Consider the following 6,764-nt stretch of genomic DNA (forward strand, 5'->3'; position numbering starts at 1 on the left):
CCCTGCCACGCGTTGCTGTGGCTCAAATTGGCGCAATGGAAAAAATTCCAAAATGAGAAAAAGCATGTTTCTTATAGGTTTAAATTTCTATTTTGCATGGGTACACAGTTTTTGTTGTTCCATTTTCTTAGCTGATATAGAGATTTTCCGGTTTGGTGACTCTTGAATATGTAACATAAATTGTCCATGTGAAAAAATAGTCAGTGTGTAACTGTAAGGCCCAAAATTGTAAAGATTGTTCCCTGTGCTTTGTTGATGGTTATTGCAAATGACAATAAAATTGGAAAGTGCAATTTGCTAAAGTGTAATAATGTATCCGGTGGAATCATAGGAATGCATGGAATGAAGATATATTCATCTGTGAAAGGTCCTGTTAAGATTGCTGTTTCTATGATATTGTTTGTTATCTTTTTTTTTTTACTGCAAGCTATGTGCCATTGCAAAGCTTGGATTGGTTTATATTTCACAACATGATAATTAGTACACCAAATTTCAGTTACAATACATGCGGTGGCATCCCTGGCAAATATAACTGTTGGATAATTAACCACTTTATCTGCTTTCACAACAGTGTCGATGGATTTGTATTTGACTACCTCACTTGGAATTTTACATTTAATTATAGCGTTAAGTTCATGGGCATCTTTGTATTGACCTGCAAGAATAGCTCATTCACTCAGTCAAATGGAATTCTTATATTTTGAATATCTGCAAAAACCTTTTAAACTAACTATTCTTTTGATGAAATAAAATTACAGAAATTACAGAAGTTAAAAGTCAAAGAATTTTGCCCTTAACTCTGATCAGCTGGCACTTTTTCATGCTCAATTTCCCACAAGTGATGCAAAAGTTTTTGTGCGGATCGAACAGTCTGCAACTGTACATGCATATTTTGAGTTAAGTTTAATGTCTTCACATGGAACAAAAAAGTAGAGTATTTGAGGCAAGCATTTATTTCATCTGCTGGTGTTGATTGAAGAATAACAGGTAACATTTGTCTGAAATCTCCTGCAAGCAATATTACTGCATTCCCAAATGGTCTGACATTGCCACGCAAATCTTGCAAGGATCGACCAAGAGCCTCAAGTGATTTTTTGCGTACCATTGTGCATTCATCCTAAACAATAAGTTTGCATTTCTGCAATATTTTTCCCCATATTGGATGTTTTTGAGATGTCGAAGATGAGATTTTTGAAAAGTTGAATGTTTTAAAGTAGAATAAATAATTCTTCTACTTGGCAGCAAGGTCGCAGGTATTCCTCATGCTAAGGCTATGTCATTTTGTTACCAAATGGCTGCCAAAATCAATTTAATTAGAAAGGTTTTACCAGTTACTTCTGGTGCTGTTCAAGGTAGCAGTAATTTCCAAATAACTTCTATTCTCACAGTCAGTAAATTAGGTGACTAAAATAGGATTTATCCATGTTTTGACAATGCCTTATTCACTGTAATTAATTTAGGAGACTAAAATAGGATGAGGGATTAGAGATGGATAGATAGAGAGGAAGATATATAGATAGAAAAGAGACAGTGAGAGGAAAATAGAGAAAGAGAAGGAGATAGAGAGATAAAGGGATTGATAGATAAACAGAGAGAGAGGTGGAGTGTTAGAAACAGAGAGGGATGAAACAGAGGAAAGGAGAGAGATAGAGGGAGTTAGAGAGAGAAAGGGGCTCAAAGAGAGATGGAGAGGGTGATATAGAGAGAAAGATAGATTGAGAGAGGGAAAGGGAGAGATGGATAGAGAGAGATATTGAGAGAGGGGGAGAGAAACAGAAGGTGAACTACACTTCACCGTTTTTTTCCTCGTTCAGTAGAGAAGAAATCTTTCGAGACTGAGGCAATTTTAATGTTTTGTTATTATCCAGAGTACCCCTTTTTTGGGGGGGGGGACTAGATTTTCCTCGCATTAGAAACCGACCGGGTTATCTGTACTTTCACTTAACAAATTAATAAAAGAAAAACATATTGTAAAATTTGAATTTAACAGGAAAATACTATTTTAAAAAATAGCACGGTAACATAAGTGCATAAGTCCCACTTTAGGTACTCCTTGGGCGTTGAGTTCCATGGCGACCAGCATAATTATTTAATGGTCGCTCCCTTAGCCCCCCTCCCAGTCAAGGCTAATGCATGCGCATGTAACATTTTTTTTATTTACTGACGTTGGCTTAGTAACTAAACGATTTATTGATAATTTCGTAACCCTTAAACGCATGCCGGAAGATTTAAATTGGTTCATTATTGTTGTAATGAAAAAAAAAAAGTTTCATTCAACACAAAACCAAAAACACATATTAATGATAAATGATTTATTATTCTATTCATTGAAATTTACTAATTTTTAAATTAAAAATTAAAAAAAAAAGTTAATAAAAAAATAGTTGCTTATGTGCGCATAAACAACTTGTTTTTTTTTTTTAGATTAGGTCCACCTTATAATCACCCCCCTCCCCAACCTCCTCATATTAAGAACAGCTTCCGGAATAAACACCACTTTTGGAGGGAGGGGCTATTTGCAAAATTTAACTGATATTTGTTGTCAGCATACCCACCCGAAAATACTATTAAAAAAAAAAGGAGGGGTTCAGTGCCCGTGGCAGAGAAGTAGATTTATTTATCAATAAAAGTTGCGGAGAAGTAAATTTATTTATCAATAAAAGTCGTCATTTAAAAAAGAAAATTGTGGAGGTGGACCTAAATGTTTTGTTTTCGCACTATTCAACAATTTTTTCATCTGCGCATGTAAATTAAAAAATATTTGTAAAAGTGAGAAGTTATTAGTAAATGATTTAGTTTTTTTTTTTTTAATTTATTTTATTTTTTTTTACAATAGATCCACCTCCACAAATGTTAAGAACGGCTTTCAGAATAAACACCCCCAACCTCTCCATGTTAACAACGGATTTCGGAATAAACACCATGGGGGGGGGGATATTTAAAAAAAAGTCGATAAAAGTCGTCATTTAAAAAGAAATTTAAAATCAAATGTTTGTAAAAAGTGAGAAATTATTAATAAATGTTTAGTAACATTTTTCGGTGCTAAATGCAGAGAGTGATCTGCGCTATTTTTTAAATCGTGTTTTTTTTTTTAATCAATTGCAAGGTTAAAGTACAGAATAGGTACAAAACACCCTCCCCCATGTTAAGAATGGCTTTTTAAATAATAACGTTATTATTTCAGCATGGATCACTCTCTGCATGAGTACCCATTTTTTTTTTAATATTCATAAAAAGTAAAACTTTTTTCAAAATAAATAAATAAATAAATAAATGTTTGTAAATGTGACAGATAATCGTTTAGTTACGGCAACGTCAGTAAATAAAATATGTTACGCGCGGGGTGAGGTGGGAGACTAAGGGAGCGACTATTATTTTTTTCTACTGGTCGCCATGGAACTCAACGCCCAAGGAGTACCAAAATTTAATTTTTTTGTCAAATAAATAAATTTCAAGCAATTTTTGCAATAAATAATAGATAGCAACTTCGTTAATTTTACGACTCGCACCAGCATATTATAAACACCCTAACTTCCCCATGTTAAGAACGGCTTTCGAGGTTTATGGAAGGGCGTTTTTTTTTAACATGGGGGGGTTAGGTTGTTTATAATACGTTGAGGCATGTCGTAAAAATGAAACAGTTTAGAAAAAGTTAAAACAAACTTTTTTATGTAAACAATGCCGTGAAAATAAACTAAACAATTAAAACGTAATGTTTCATGAGTGAAGCCTTAACATAAATAAAATTTAAAAAACATAGGTACATAAATGAATTTAAAGTTTTAAAATATGGGATTATTATTATTTGTGTGTGTGTGTGTGTGTGTGCTAATGCAGAGAGTGATCCGCGCTATTTTTTTAAAATCGTTTTCCACGTTTAAAGTTTTATGATATGTTTTTATTCAATTGTAAGGTTAAAGTACAGAATAGGTACAAAACATCCTCCCTTCCCCATGTTAAGAATGGCTTTTTAAATAATAACATTATTATTTCAGCACGGATCACTCTCTGCATGAGTAAGTTTTTTTGGGTTTTTTTACTTATCGAGTTAACAGAAAATGAAATCTTTCGTCAATTCGTGGCTGTGAAATGAATCGAACCGGAAGTTCAGTTTTATCAACAGAACAGATTCGCAGTAAAAATATTTTAATTTTAATAAATCGCGAGGTAAATTTATTTCAATAACATAAAAACATACCTCGACTCTAAAGATGGGTTGTCTGAAAATTTCAAATAAATTGGTAACTTAGAAATAGGGTTTTATTTGTTTAGAACGAACCAACTTTACATTTTTATATATATATATATATATATATATATATATATATAGTAAGTTATAAAATATATATGGCGATTAAGCTACACTGAATATTCTGCGTTTCATCCACTCTAGGATTCTTCAGGCTTATGCGCTAATTTTGTGGTTGTTTGTCGTTTTTATATACGCAGCTTCTATTCTAAAATCTCAATAGAAGATGCGTATATAAAAACGACAAACAACCACAAAATTCACGTAAAATTTGTGTGGCAAGAGTTGCGCAATCTCCAACCACGCCTCTCCTGAGTCAACATTGTTGCATACCAGTGGCAAGTTGAGGTACAAGACGACTGGAAACAATGCCGAGATAAGCGGAGAGCACATACAGCGCCTAGAATTCCAAATGGTCACCCATCTAGTATTAGCCAGGCTCAACGTTGCTTAACTTCGATGATCTGACGAGAACCGGTGTGTCAACGTGATTATGCCGTATATATATATATATATATACACGATGTGTCTTCAATAGGTTTCCACACCTTTTTCGTATGGGAACTTTTATCGATAGTACACACATGTAACTAGCCTCCTTCGAATAATCTCCTCCAGCTACAATGCACTTGTTGCACCGCTCCAATAACTTTTGGAAAAACCCCATGGAAGTCCTCTTGTGTAAATGACCCTCCTCACAGCTGCCTTCATCTATTCAATTGTCTGATAAAGACAACCTCTAAGGTTTTTCTTGAGCTTAGAGATAAAGCAAAAGTCATAGGAAGTAACATCTGGACTATAAGAAGGGTGAGGTACTGTCTTGATGCCCATCTTGATCAAATAGTCTGTGATAAGGATGAAGCATCCTTGGGACAAACTTTGTGCAAATCTTCTGCATCTTCAGTTCTTCACGAATAATTGTGTGTACAGTTCCCACACTGACATCAAACTGTGCACTTATTGTCTCTATAGACACACGACTGTCCTTATCTATGGAAATCTTTATATGGTCAACTAACTTTGCTGTTCTGACTCCCTTCAGCACCTCTCATCATCCCTCACAAACTCCCTGCCTTCCTTGAATCTCTTATACCACTCAAAAACTGATACTCGATTCATGCAAAATGGCCCCAAAGCAGTCTGAAGCATTCCGTATATTTCAGTGGCATTTTTTCCACGTCTGAAACAGAATTTTATTGCATATAGTTCTTCTAAAGTGTCCTGACGTCCAGATTGCATTTTTGAAATTCACCAGCTGAGACAATCCGGCTTTAGTAAGGTGTATTCCAATTCCTGCTGTAGCTGTTCATTTAAACCTGAAAACCTATGACAATTTTAAATGCCTATAGAAAAAAATGTCTGGAAACTTATTTAAGGCACCTTGTATATCTACATACGTGCATGATGGCAACAAATTCGTTCTCGAATATTGGCATTACTTGATATAGCGTTAGAAAATTGAAACATTAAGACAGATCAGCGGTGAGCTGCACGAGAGTGGCTTTTAAGCCCGGCCAACCTCTGGCATTCTTTAGCACACATGGTGTAGATATGAGCGCCACTAACAGCACGTGCTTGATGGTCACTTCTATGAATATTCATATGCCATTTAAACCGCACACACACACACACACACACACACACACACATATATATATATATATATATATATATATATATATATATAATTCTGTCAGCTATGACTGGATGGAAATCTTTTTTGGGTTTGTATTACTATACACATAAATTCGAAAAAGTTTTCAAAAAACAAATATATAACAAATAAATGTTATCAAAGGCAAGATAAATTACTTTTTAACCTAACTGGATAATTTTTTAGTGTTTTTATTTAATGTAACGTATTTATTCAGCTCGAAAAATATACAGAGTTTACCGATGTATTGGAAAATTAAAAATGGCGCCCGACTCTCTCTTGAACACAGTAAGTTTGGGAAAATGAGTTAAAAATAAGAAACTATACAAAATAATGTTAGAAACCCAACGAATATATTTCAGCCCATGTTACAATAACATATTGAGCAAGTTTCTAATAGTTTTTAGTATAGTATTTTTTTTTTTGAACTCAGTTTCCCAGACTTACCGTGTTCAAGAGAGAGTTGGGCGCCATTTTAAATTTTCCAATACATCGGTAAGCACTGTATGTTTTTCGAGCTGAGTAAACATGTTACATTAAATAAAAACACTAAAAAAGTATCCAGTTAAGTAGAACATTTACTTTTCTTGCCTTTGATAACATTTATTTGTTATATTTTTTGGACAACTTTTTGAATCTATGTGTACAGTAATACAAACTCTTTTTTATTGAAATCTCTCTAGAAGCTACTTGGTGTAAGTAGCTAAAAAAATAACTAACAATAAGTCAACGATATGTGTTGACAGATTTCGATCAAGAAAACAGCAATTCTTTCCCCTTTTTCCAAAACATCACTCATGGAATGTGAGAACTAAAGGATAAAATAAGGGATGTGAGAGTTATGAGGCTGTCGAAAGTAAA

The 6,764-nt window shown here is 33.9% G+C and overlaps 1 pseudogene; it reads right to left on the reverse strand.

The window, feature by feature from the left end:
• Positions 1–4,637: 4,637 nt before the first annotated feature.
• LOC145273989 (5S ribosomal RNA) lies at positions 4,638–4,753 on the reverse strand (annotated as a pseudogene).
• Positions 4,754–6,764: the final 2,011 nt, after the last annotated feature.

Source organism: Euprymna scolopes, unplaced genomic scaffold (assembly GCF_053919585.1).
Source record: "Euprymna scolopes isolate OS-2025 unplaced genomic scaffold, ASM5391958v1 sca235, whole genome shotgun sequence".
NCBI classification, from domain to species: domain Eukaryota; kingdom Metazoa; phylum Mollusca; class Cephalopoda; order Sepiida; family Sepiolidae; genus Euprymna; species Euprymna scolopes.